This window comes from Anomalospiza imberbis, unplaced genomic scaffold (assembly GCF_031753505.1).
Source record: "Anomalospiza imberbis isolate Cuckoo-Finch-1a 21T00152 unplaced genomic scaffold, ASM3175350v1 scaffold_98, whole genome shotgun sequence".
In the NCBI taxonomy this organism is placed as follows: domain Eukaryota; kingdom Metazoa; phylum Chordata; class Aves; order Passeriformes; family Viduidae; genus Anomalospiza; species Anomalospiza imberbis.
This window is the reverse complement of record NW_027100601.1, coordinates 312,445-326,321: the sequence shown is the minus strand read 5'-3', so window position 1 is coordinate 326,321 and position 13,877 is coordinate 312,445. Positions and strand designations below refer to the sequence as shown.

The 13,877-nt window shown below is 50.3% G+C and overlaps 1 pseudogene; it reads right to left on the bottom strand.

The window, feature by feature from the left end:
* Window positions 1–12,149: 12,149 nt before the first annotated feature.
* Window positions 12,150–13,877, bottom strand: part of LOC137468026 (zinc finger protein 420-like) — a 46,072-nt pseudogene continuing 44,344 nt past the window's right edge.

Genomic DNA, 13,877 nt, shown 5'->3' with positions numbered 1-13,877 from the left:
CCCGCTTCTGATGTGCTGAATTTGGTCACATGCGGCGAACCTGTTCCAAAACTGTTTGGTGTCGTGTGTGTAACTCTGATGCTCGTGCTACTGCTGCCTGTACTCGCAGACCATGGGGAAACACGCAGAGCAGCACGAGGAGTCTCTGTGTGAAGACACAAGTACAGACCCCTTTGACCCAGCACACCCCTTTGACACAGATAAAAAATACGGTTTCCTATACCAGCGCGTCCCAGCCACCCGAGGGAGTCTCGGAGTGGACGTGGCAACCACAGTAGAGGCAACCCTGAGCAACAGAGAGGTAACATTGATTCCAGCTGAAGTAAAAGGCCCTGTGCTCAGTGCTGAGTCTCGAGTCGGAGGACTTTTACGTGGCAGGTCGTCAACAAGTAAAAAGGAGTAATTGTATTACCCGGTGTGATAGATGCAGAGTTCATAGGGCAAGTACAAATCACAGCCTATGCTTTACAACCACCTGTAACAATTCCCAGAGGCAGCAAGACTGCACAAATACTTCCCTATGAAAACTTTCTTACACATTGAGAGTATTATGAAAAACTCAAAAAACAAGGCCAAATTGCTAAAATAAAGGGAAATGAGGTTCAGCTTTGCACAGGATGTGCAGAAAAACATCACCTGCCTCATGGGAATTTTGTAGCTAATGCTCCACCCAAAAGCACTTATAATTTGAACACAACATGACAACTTGCTTTTCATCACTTCCCACGAGCCTTCTGGCTGATGAGACTCTCCAGGATTTGCAGCAGAGATTGATGGCAATACCTGGCCATGGCTTAAGGCTGGCATTGGAGAGACACGTTGTAGTTTAACTTCTGTTTTAGAAAGAACATCCAAAGCTGGACTAGAGCTACTAGAACCTAACTTCTTAAACCAAAGCAGGACAAAGCTCTACTCATGGTGCACACACTGTGTCTGTGTTTCCACAGCAGGGGCATTAATTTCAGCAGTTGGTTCTGGTGGATGTTGGGTATAAGGTCACAATTCAAGATTCAGCCCGTAGGTTGCTGTTCTCCTTCCCCTTCATCCTCACCAAAACTAGTTCATCCAGGTCTTAGACATGGTCTCCCAGTTCAGAGAAAAATTTAGGAAAGAAACTGTCAGGAAAAGATTTTCCTCCTATCCCAACAAACTGGTACTAACACCTGAGGGATATAAAACCCATGACCACACATTAGTGATAACCGGCACATCTACAAATTCAAGATTGCAAATATTTACTATCTAATTTCAAAATAAGGAGAGCACCCAAACAATGCCAAGGGAAAAGGGAAAGAAAACCCTCCCACAAGCTCCTGAGAGCAATTGGTGTCACAAGGACTAAAATGTTGGGAAAACAACATCAGAGGTCAGAGATGCTCTGTATGCATGTCACTACCTGCAGCACCATTTCACTGCAGCTCACATGTCAACAGAAAGGATTTCCAGCTGCCGATGTTTACTGAGCTGAAAAAGGTCAAAGAAATAGAACTGACCTTTTTATGTGGGCCTGCTGGGTAAACATGAGGCATTGCTAGGCTTGAAAATGGATTAAAGGGGGCAGAAAGGGAGAAAAGCTCTTGAAAGAGCCTCCATGGATAAAATCCAGCAGTGCTTCCCTGCTCCATCTAGTGAGATCTCAGCAGTCATATGGGCTTCACTTTGTTGCATTTTCAGAGTAGGGGCTTTTGGCCAAGTGTCACATCTGACAGCATATAAAGACTGGAAAGCTCTCCTGCTCAGTCACCTAGGAAGGCAGACCCAAATGAGGCTGCAGGTGCACCCTGTGCTTTACTGCTATCACCACTTGAGAGACACAGAAACAATTGCATGAAACCTTGATTTCCCCATGGTCCTTCATCTAGGGAAAAGGCAGCACTTTGTCTCTTTAGGCCAGGAACAGAAGCTGCCTTAGCTTTGCACAGCCAGGATTTCAGCAGTGGTCTCCTCTCACACCCCAGCTCTTCAGCAGTAAGAGCTAGCCAGGCCCTCGCTCTCACTTCAACACACAGCACCACCTTATCTCTTCTGTCACTGCTACTAAGACCTCTTTAAAAAGTGTCAATAGAACAGGATTGCAAAGAGCTCTATTTACCAGACACACTGAACATGCATGATCCAACATCAGCATGCTGCTTCAGCAGCATGCACAGGAAACACTGAGCAACTCCAAAAAGCTCAAATTACATGAAGGCAAGCTTAGTCCAACCCTCAGTATTTTTTAAAAAAATCTCAGACCAAGAGCTGACATCCAGTGTTCAAGAAGCAAGTATTCACAATGTTAAAGACTGCATGCAGGATGAGAGCAACTGCAGGGCTTTGTCCTCCTCTGGAGATCCTGACAGCAGTGAGATACTGGGGAAAAGCACAGCACCAGGACAGCCTGGCTTTTGGATACAAGACAGTGTTCCTCTGTGGCTTCAGATCTTGTCTCACTGCTTCCAGACTGTGGAGGACATGCACAGAGTAGAACTAAGGTCCTTATAGAAACCCAGAAACAGCAATAACTCCTGTGAAGGGGCAGGTTCAGAGCTGAGCAAACACAAACCCTGCACTTTTGAAACCACAGTGAAATTTGTAGAAGTACAACTACTCAACTTGCTCTGGTCATATCAGCACGAAGCTGCTCTTGTGAAGTCATGAATAAAAATGGACAGCAGCCAACAATATGAAAGCTTCATAATTCCTTGGTTTTTAATATAGCAAAGCATTGTCTCAAAAAGCATATTTGTCCTAACTGTAGCATTCTTCCATATCATGTTAAAATTCAACATTTTGGTGACTTAAAAGCCTGCTGAGGCAAGTGACTATCACCATGTGAAATGGACATGAAAAGAAACAAGCAGGAAAAGAAATACATCCTGACCAGTAACACATTTAGAACAGTCCTGCCATTTGAAGAGAACGTGTCATTTCACAAAACAGAGCAGTATTTCCCTTTGTGTGCATTCTTTTTTTTAATTTTACTTTTGTCCTAGAACATTCAAGTGCATCTTTAATGTATTATTCAAACAGAAGCAATGATTAATTAATCAAAACCCCGTTGTATAGGGAGAAGAAAACTGGGCTCTTGTGCAACACCCGGCCAGATGCTCCACCTTAAAGGGAATCATAAGGGAGGATGTGTCAGCAAAAGTGCTTAATTATGCAGTAAAAAACGATGGAATTTCAGAGACAGCTTTTAGGGTTTTCACAGCATCTCTTTTCAGTGCTTCTCTTCACCATATATAAACCATGTGCCCCTTTGCATATCCCATCTACCAGAGACACTGCAAAGAGTCTTGATCCAATCTCACGGAAACCGGCTCACACGGAACCACGAGCAGCTGGATTCAAAACTGACCAATGTCTCTAAATTATGCTGCTTTAAATGACAAGTGTCCCTTGTGAGAAGCTCAGTACTTCTTAGGTAAGGAAGATGGTCTGTGTAACAAACCAGGAATCAAATCTGGAGTTAAGAAGGCTCTTCTCTGCTTTTGGCTTTGTTGAGCTGTATAAGCCTGCTCAGTTCTTGGTGCTTCTCTGTCCTTTCCCACACTGCATCTTCTTAAAGCTGAGTATTCAGCCCACAAAAAAAAAAGGAATTTAGAATTGTTTCAAATGCTTTAAATCATCCTAATATATTATCCTAATCCCATCTAGGACGGGTTTGAGCAGGGCTGTTTCAAAAAGGGGAACAAATTTCTTTTCAGGTTTGTCATGGGCAGGAGAGGAATCAAAACCTGCAGTCCCTACAAAGAAAATGCAAACTGAGTATTAAGAGAAAAGTTCCTGACAGCAATAGCAATGATGTGTGAGAACAGGTTCCTGAAATTTTCTATTCTCAGTAGCCCAGACCTTCTGAAGCATAGGCTGGATACATTTCTGTCCCAAATAGTTCAGGTTGAGTTGCTCTTGCCACAGGGAAGAAATCAGCAGTATAAGCTCTCATGATGTCTTCCAGCTCTACTTTTCTACAATTCCACATATTTTTAATATCAGAAATTTAAAAGTTTCAAATCAGCATATCTTTTTCAAAGGACTGAGCTCTTCACTGTTTCCATTCATCAAAATATTTGTATTTGTCCTAATTCAACTATACAGAAGAAATAGGTTCATCTTTTTTGTTTTTTTAGTGTTTTGCAAAACATAACATTTTTGCCTCTGGTTAATACACCAAATCAGAAGCTACAGGAAAACATCAGCCCAAATAACTGATTTTTTCCCCCTGTCATTTAAAGCACAAAGTAAGGTTTTAAGAGATTATAAATAATGTAACAAAAACATGGAATGAAACAACTATTCACTACTCATCAGTCCTGGAGCTCAAAGACCTCCAATTTTGTTTCCAACCAGTGGTATTTCTCTTGAGAATCACTATCTGAAGCCCATAAGACAAAAAAAAAAAAAAAAACAAAACAAAACCAAAACAAAAAAAAACCCACTCAAAAAAACATAAAACAACACAAGAAAAAAATACCCCCAAAAAAAAACAAAACCAAAAAAAGACCAGCTAGATGTACATGGACGGCGCACATGCATACAAAGTCTCAAGGCAGAAAATGTGTCGTTTTGAAGATTCATATTTACTCACAATTCTTTATTGTCCCCTCAACTCCATATTTCTTTCCCTATCCTACTGCACCCTTCTCAAGGTCACACTTTTCCACTTTCACAATCACATGCATTATCAAACTGCAATGTCATGACATGGTAAGGATGCAGACAGCAATGGCAGCAGACTCAAGAAGAGTTATCCACGAGGAAGAGTCCACCACAGCAATTCTTCCTCAGCCACACAGTTAAACTTTCTGATTTAACTACCTAAACAGGCAATATGGGTTTTGCTTTTCCCAAGAAAACATATACCAGTATGCAGAACACAACCACCAAAAATTTAATGCCAAATTAATTACTCACAAATATGCAATATGAGCAAAGACAAGTGCTTGCTGGATACTTCTCCTAGGTGAGAAGTAACTGGCAGATGCACCTGTCCATCCTGAATTTAAAGAAACCGCTCTGCTTAGGTCCCTTAGAACAATCAGTCTGTAAAAAAGTGAAGCCAATTACTCGTTGTTTGTTCTTTTTCTGAAAGCTGACAATTGCTAGGGGCAAAGCTCCATGATACACAGGTATCTGAACCCACTCTGCTTCAATTAGCCATTATGTCCAAATGGCCTCAGGTGAAACCAAGGGGCCTGAGGAGGCCCCTGGAAGGCAGGTAGCCCTTCTGCACAACTCTTGAGCTAATTAGCCCTTTCAAGAAACAGGAATAATTAGTGTAATTTGAGTCCCTTGCTACAAAGAGCACATTCCCTGCAGGTCCCTCTGCCTGGTGCTGCAGCAGGCAGACCTTGAAAGCTGGACAGCTGTGCTTCTGCCAGAGCTGGGTCTATAACATATTGATGCTAGCAAATCCTTCTCAAAAAATTCATTTCCATGCTTACTTCTACTCCGTCTCCATTTTGTTGTTAAAGATTAATTTTTTTCAGACCTATGTCCCTGGGGCTGTGGCTAGTTTCATTTTTAGCACTTACATTCACATGGATGATACAAAATGGGTTGTTAATGGGTATACTATGGTGCAAAATGGGTTTGTTACACCATCTTTCTTTTGATCAGTAATAGTTAATACTAGTTATGACAAAAGATAACCTACAGGTTTCCCTATCACCTGATTTTTTTTCATCTCACTGAATCAGAAATAACTGGGGAGCAAGTGCCAGCAAGACTGGTCCTGTCATTGGTTGGGAACACTAATGTATCTTAATCCAGCTGGCCTAAACGCTTCCCAAAACATTGTGCACCATTAGCATCAGAGTCCAGACAACCCTCAAACTAATAAGGACAGTCCCAAGAAGCAGCTTGAGCTGATTTTCTTTGCCCTAGTCAGTATGTACAGCTCTTTTTACATTTGCTCAAGCATTCTGTGAGGTGTATGACCAGGAAGTATCTGTCTCACTCAACTTTGTGAGCAGCTCAGGAAGGAAAAAAAAGAACAACTCACACACTTGTTCTCCCTTTTCCAATAGAGTAGAGCAGTTAAAAAGAATCAGCAATTAGCCATTAAAAACCCAAGCCTTGCTTTCCACATTTGCACATCAAATGTGGTGATGAAGATGGTCAGAGTAACAAGAAGACAGAGTGGCAGTGCTACAGATGCCCTGAGGAATTCAGTCCATGTTTGGCATCCTTTAAGGCAGATGAAAAAGATGAACTCTTGCTTTTTTCTTCACTGGCAATGGAACAAAGCTATTTAATTTTAGAACAAAGCCATCTCATGTCTTTCTTCTAAGGACAAGCAAAGGAAGGTTGGAAAGCCACAAATCCACAGGCAAAGCCATGGCTGTGTCACTGCTCATCACCAAGGAGTGGGGACAGGTGACAGGTCTGGAGTTGCATCCACCTCCACCATGCCAGATATATCCCCAGCATGATGGCACCCTCAGGCTTGCTCCCTTGGCCAACATGATCCTAAAACTGCCAGAACAGGCAGCCAGGGGGGAGCTTTGCTCTGGTGCACCCTTGACTTACTGCACACACATCAGTCAGTGAGGAATGACTTTGCACTTGAGTTCAGATTCCTGTTGAAACTCCTGCTTTGGACACAAACCCATGTAACTGTCTCCAGATGCAAGGGTCACAGCTGTACAGTCATGCTGCCAGATGTCTACCATGGCCAGTTACCAACCACTGACTGATTCTCTTCATTCAAGTGCCAGATCCCTCCTATTACAGCTCCTCTCCCCCTTGATGCCTTGCATCACAGCCAGCAGACTATCCTTCATCCTGAGGATCTAGGGTGCTCTTTGCAAGCTGCATCCAATCTTGCATCTATTCTTCATCTCCATTGCCACTACCAAATTATACTGTGAGATAGCTCTTCATGCAGATGAAGGCTGAATGTTAATTAACAGTGTTAATATCTGCCAATGTGTTTCCTTATCATCTCCACCAAGCTCTTTTACCACGACATAATCAGGCTGTTTTACTTCTATCCTGGCTCTGATCCTCTGTCTGCATCTCTTGTTACCAGCCAGTGCTTCTACATCAGGTAAGTCCAAAATCCCCAATAGAACAAAACCAACACTCTTTCTCAAAAAGATCATGTTTCTCTCTTTGCTTGAAATCAATCCAGCTATTTACATCTAAAAGAGTGAAATGTTCTTTTTCCTCTAGAGTGACTTTTTAGCCAGTCCTGGATCTTAAACCACTATTAAAACCTATTATTTGGATTGTACTGCCCCAATGCACAAACCTCACCTTCTCCCACATTTCCCCCTGCCTGCTCTTTCATTTCTCTAGGCCATGTCCCAAAAACTTTGCTTTCTAACACAATCATATTATTCTTCTCCAACAGCAACTTCCATTTGCTGCCCCATCCCTGTATTTTCCAATCAACATCTCAGCACACAGTTTTCCAGCCTTATCCCCTCCCAGTTTTACTAGGTCTTCTCTCATTCTCCACTTCACATTGCCCCACAAAGAGAAAAGCTTCCTACCTGGTTAGAACACATTTCTACCCCAGTACTGGTTCTTCAGTGGTAGAAAACATTTCAGACCACAGCAGATTTTCTTTCAATTGAGATAGCTCAACATCAGCTTCTCAAAGCTTACCAACAACCAAGGCTCAGCTTCTCTGCTGCAAGAAACTCAGCAGACTACTTCAAGCTTCACAAACTTCTACAAAAGACCCTCAGCTATCTACACATCCCTCATATCCCTTCCTGGTCATTAATCACTCCTTCCACCTGAGAGGGCAGGAAATTGCAGACAGATGGGTCCCTTTCAAGGGCCTCTTGACACCCTGAGAGCTTCCCTCATCTTCTTTCAAATTGCCTTCTTCTGCTTCACCCCATACCCTAAAATCAATGCTCATCTCCTGTGTTTGTGCCCATCTGTATCTTCTTCATCCTTTTTTTCTTCCTTTCAAAGGTTAATTGTCTAAATCACAAAAAAAATTTACTTGGCTGAATGGAGTGATCCCATAATCAATGGATCTGTAAACCCCGTGTTTCTGCTGCTCCTTATCGCCTGTTCACACATTTAAAACAGCAGCAAACATCCACCCTACCTCCTCCCTGAGCGGGGCCACTGCAATCCCGTTATCTGACTCCTACATAAAGCACTCCAGAGCATTCCTTGAGACACCTTCTGCCTCCCAGGTCATGGCTGAAACGGTTCTTTAAACCAGGAATCAAACACTTCTCTTTAAAGCATTTCAGTGCTTGATAGAGAAACATCGTACATCGATTGCAATTAACAGGGAGGAGACATCTCCTTGCTCCACACGAAAACGTTGTCAGCCATTAACACCTTCAGGAGGCTCTGCTTGAGTGGAAATAGTGCACCTTGGGATCTCGGCTATCAATCTGCTCAGCAGGGGAAGGGGTCAGAGTGGTGAAAAAACAGCTATGTGGGCCTTCAAAACAGTTTCTCTTGCAATTCATTCTCCCCTTGAGTTTCTGTTGTAGTTAACAAATGGTGAAGCTGCCACACTTCTGATTTTCCACAGAGCTGTCCTCAGTAAAAGCTGTCATGTCAATGTTTCCACGACATAGCCCTGGGGGCGGCGGGAGCGGGCTCGCCCGCTCCGACCTCGGGCTCGTCCTGCGGGGCAGCGGCGTCTCCCGTTCCCGAGCCTGCGCAGCCTGCTGGGCGTGCGGCGGCAGTGGGAGCCGCCGGAGCCGGGGCGCTGGCCGCTGTTCCGTCGGGCCCCGGCCCAGCAGGCGGGCAGCCCGCCCCGCTCCGCCCGGCGGGGGCGGTGCCCGCTGCGCGGCTCCGCGGCACGGCTCCGCCGCTCCTCGGGCCGTGCCGGGCTCCCTCGCGTCGGCCCGCGGTGCCGCGGCTCCGCACACCGCGTCTCTCTCTGCGCCCCATCCCTGCCCCGCGCCGGGGGCGGGGGGCGCCGCGCCGGGTCTGCGTTCCGCGCCGGCGCCTGTGTCCGCCGCGGTGCCCTCTGCCAGCGCTGCGGCGGGCGGCACCGCCGAGCTGCCGGCTGCTTCGGCCCCGCTCCCCCGCCTGCCGCGGGGGCTGAGGCTGCGGCGGGGCGCGGGGCTGTTTACCTTGAGCGCGGCTGCTGACGCGGCCGGCGGGAGACCGGTGGGTTCCCGTGGCCGCGGACCCTCCCCGTCGGCTCTGTGGACCCTCCCCGCCTGCCAGGTGACCGTGCGTCCGAGGCACCGCGGGCGGTTTTGGCAGGAGGTCCTGGGTAAGGCTGAGGAGATGCGCGACTCTGCCTCCTCGCAGCGCCTGCAGGATCGCGGAGGAGGCTCCTCTGGCTCTGCTGCTGCTGCGGGGAGCGTGGTGTCAAGTGATGCTGCGCTGCCTCGCAGTCAGGCGGCTGCTGCTGTCCCTGTGGAGCCCACGGGACGGGACACGGCAGGTGATGCGACCTTGCCAGGGGGTCCCCAGGCTTTCCCTGTGCTTAGGGGCGTTACTCGCAGCACCCATCAGCCTTTATCGTTAAAGATGGTGAAAGAAATCCGTGACACCGTTGCCCAGCATGGTGTCGGGTCTGCTGAAGTTATGCGGACGATCGGAATGCTCCTTGCTGAGATGCTGACACCTTCCGACATCCGTTCTGTGGCACATGCTCTTTTTGACTCTGTTCAGTTTGAGGTTTTTGAGGCCAAGTGGGCTCGTTTGGCGGCCAGCGCAGTGCAAAGGAATGCTATGCTCGGGCCGCAGGATCCCCTCGTGAGGATGACCTCATGCAACAAACTCTGTGATGTCACAGCCCAATCTGTGACCTCACACAACCCACGCTGTGCTGTCACACAGCCCCTCTCTGACATCACAGCTGCTCTGTGCCTCCATGACACAGCCACAGAGGTGCTGCTGTCACAGATTGGGCTATGGCATCACAGAGTTTGTTGTGTGAGGTCATCAAGCAGCTAAGGCGTGATAGAGGGGACAGTGTGACATCACAGAGCAGGCTGTGACATCATGGCATGGCTGTATGACATCATAGAGCGGGCAGTGAGGTCAAAGTGTGTGCTGTGACATCACAGAGTGGCACATTTCCCGAGCACAGGCACTCCTGTGTGCACACAGACACAAAGAGTCAGTGCAAGGCACCTGTGAGAAATTCCCCTGAGGGCAGGGAAATGCTCCCTGCCGATGCTTTGGCATCTCCCCAGCGGGGGAAGGGCTGAGCCTGGAGGAGTGGGGGGATCGGCCCAGGCTCCCTCGTTGTTGGGGATCCCCGAGTGCAGCAAACGGGAGAGTTCCCGGCTCGGAGAGGCTCCCCTCCGAGGGAGTCGCTGGCCCAGGAGAGCTCCAAGGGGCTCCTTTTGGAGCGCTGTCTGTAGGGCCCCAAGAGAGGGGCTTCAGTGCCAGCAATGTTTCATCCTGGCCGCACTTGGCATCCACAGCTTTCTTTGGCAGGGTGAGAACAGGGCTGTTGTGCCACCGAGGGAACAAAAACACTTCCCGGGGCTGCTCCTAAAGCAGCCAGGAGCTGGTTGGGCAGCAGCAGTGCCTGGAGCAGACAGTGTTTGTGATGAGCTCCAAGGAGCTGAGCCCAGGGGCTGTTGGCCAAGGCCGAGGCCCAGCGAGCATTTCTCAGCTGGCAGGGCGGCCGGAGAAGGTGGAGGCGGGGGAATAATTCACGCCCTCAGTGTGCTCCCAGTCGCTCCCAGTATTTCCATGTCCGTGCCCCAAGTGCTGCTCCCAGCCCTGATCCGTGGGGATGGGAATGTCCCGCTCCCTTGCCGGGGCAGGGTCACACCTGAGCCAGGTGTGCAGGGCAGGCCCTTGCCCTGACCCCCAGCACTGTCCCAGCTGCAGGATCTGCTTCCCACCGGCCTCTTCCTCCTGCGGCCCCGAGCCCAGCTTGGTGCTGAACAAAGGGGCTGGGCCGGGGCCATCCCCTGGCGGGGGCTGCACACCCCTGCCCCCTCCCCAAATTCCCTCTGGGGGAGCAGGAGCTGGGGCTGGAGCCCTGTGGGGAGGGACAAGGGGGTGACAATGGGATGGGGGGTGTCACAATCGCTCTGGGGGGACACACACGGCCCCGGGGACCCCCCCATATCTTCTGCAGAGCCAAGACGATGAACCCCACCATGGAGCCACTGAGCTCTGGCAGTATCTTGAGGGTGGGGTCTGGTGGCAGCTTTGGGAGTCTGGGGGAGTCACAACCACCCAAAAACGCCCTCCCAGCCCCACAGCCACTCCCAGACTCCTCAAACCACCCCACAGCTCCCAGCCAGGACCCCCCCCCCAACTACTCCCTGCAAGATAAATGACCCCAAGAACCACCAAAACCCGTTTCCATCTCCCCCAGGATCCACCCAAATTCTCTGCAAGCCACACAGCCCTGTCAGGGACCCAAATCTCCCTCATAGACCCTGCCAAGCCCCCTCCCAGCACCACAAATGCCCACAGGATTGACAGAAGCCCTTCCCAGTCCCCCCAGGAGCCCCTAAACTCCCACCTCCCATGGCACTGACCAGGAGAGCTTGGTGGACAGGAACATTTACAGCCAGGATCAGCTCGGGCACTTCAGCAGTGATTTGGGCACTTTGGGGGAACATCCCGGATAGGGAGAGCCAGGCCAGGCACTGGGACAGACAATTAGAATTCTTGGAGAACAGGCGGGCTCAGGTGGACACCTTTTGCCGGCACACCTATGAGATTGTGGACATGTCCCCTGCCTTTGATAGCTTCAGAACACCCAAATCCTCCCTAATATTCTGTTGAACCAACCCCAAATTCACCCCCAAATCCAGGTAAATGGTGCAGCTTTAGATCTCTTTGCTCAATTTTTTATTTTCACCCCAGTTTTGGTTGTTTAGACAGGGTGAAGAATGAAATTATTGAAATGGAAAAGACCTCCAAGATCATGCAGCACTGCTTGATGCCACCAGAAGAAATAACTGGACAGAGCGGGTGAGATTTTTTTTGGGGTGTAAAGTCAACAAATTGCTTTCTGCCAGTGAATTTCCAGTTTAGATCAGAGTCCTGATGGATGTTTCTGCCCCTCTGTTCATCCAGGTGCCTATGGGATCCAGGAGGACGTGGAGACCACCTTCCAGGTGTCTTCTCAGCAGGGATCACTGGGAATGTGGGTCACCAGGGCTCTGACCAAAGTGGGTCCTCCCATGGGGGATGGAGTTGGAGCAGGGCACGAAGCTCTTCCCACAGCTTAGGCATTTGCAGGGCTTCCCCTACCGATGCCTCTGTTGGTGTTGGGTCAAGGTAGAGCTCCTGGAGGAGCTCTTCCCACACTGGGGACACTCGTAGGGCCTCTCCCCAGTGTGGATGCGCTGGTGGGTGACGAGGTGGGACTTTTTTTTGAAGCCCTTCCCACAGCCGGGGCAGCGGAAGGGCCTCTCCTCGTGTGAATCCGCTGATGTACAAGGAGATGGGAGCTGGTCTGAAACCTCTTCTGCACTGGGCACACTCATAGGGCCGCTCCCCAGTGTGGATCTATCGGTGGATGATCAGCTGGGACTTTTGGCTGAAGGTCATCCCACATTCCCCACACTTGTATTGTCTTTCCCCAGTGTGGATCCTCTGGTGGCAGATCAAGTGGGATCTGCAGCTGAAGCTCATCCCACATTCCCCACACTCGTAGGGCCTCTCCCCAGTGTGGATGCGCCGGTGGGTGACGAGGTGGGACTTTTGTTTGAAGCCCTTCCCGCAGTTGGGGCAGCGGAAAGGCCTCTCCTCCGTGTGAATCCGCTGGTACCTGAGGAGACTGGAGCTGGTCTGAAACCTCTTCTGACACTGGGAAAACTCGTAGGGCCTCTCCCCAGTGTGCATGCGTTGGTGGTTGACGAGGTGGGAGCTGCAGCTGAAGCCCTTCCCACACTCCCCACACTCGTAGGGCCATTCCCCGGTGTGGATCATCTGCTGCTGGATCAGGTGGGAGCTCTGCCTGAAGCTCTTCCCACACTCCAAGCACTTGTAGGGCTTCTCCCCATGGTGAACCTGCTCATGGCCCACCAGCTCCGAGCTCTGGCTGAAGCTCTGTCCACCTTCCTGGCACAGGATGCCAGGGCTTTTTGGGCTCCCGGGGTCCCTTCTCCCCTCCTTCTCTGCTTTGGGCTGCAGGGGCTCCAAGGAGTCCCCCCTGCCCCTCTCCAGGCTGTTGAGGGTCCCGCCAATGACGGCGCTCCCCCCTCTCTGGGCTCCCCACTTTGGGCTCCTGGGGGACACAGGGCTCTGCTCCTCCAGGCTGCCTCTGCTGTCAGCTGCCACCGGGACCCCCCAGTGTCCCTCCAAGGGGCCTTTTCCACTCAGCTTTGCAGTTCTTCATTCTCCAAACATCCCCCCCAAAAACCCAACCCAGGGACCCCCCCAGGATATCTGGGCCGAGCTCCCCATCCCCGGTCACCCATGGGATGAGGGGGTGATGGTCCCAGGGGGGCTGTGAATTCAGGGAGGGCTCTGCCTCGTGGTTCCTTCTCCTTTCCCTGATCCTCCTTTGTCCTTCCTCTTCCTCTTCGTCCCACTCCTCCTCTTCCATCCCTCCTCCTCCTCCCTAATCCCACCTCCTTCTCCTACTTCCATCCCTCCTGGCACTCCTCCTTCATCCCTGCCCTTCCCTCCCTCCTCCTCCTCCCCCAGGAGCAGCGACACCCTCGGTGCCCTGTTCCCGCAGCCCTGGCAACCCGCGGCAGGAGCGGGGATGGAGCTGGGACAGGTCGGGATGGGCAGCGCGGGGCTCTCGGCTGCTCCCACCCGCTGGGGGCGGGGGGAACCCGGCCCGGGCAAAAGGAGAGGCAAACTGGGAAAACTGGGGGCTGCACATCCAAACTGGGCCTTGCTGGGGACCCTGCCAGGGGACTGCCAGCCTTTGGGGCTCCTCTCGGGAGATCTGGGAGGGGGGAATGCAGAGAGGCCTGGGGGATCCCAGGAATGGCAGCACGGGGAGTGACTTTTTTATACTG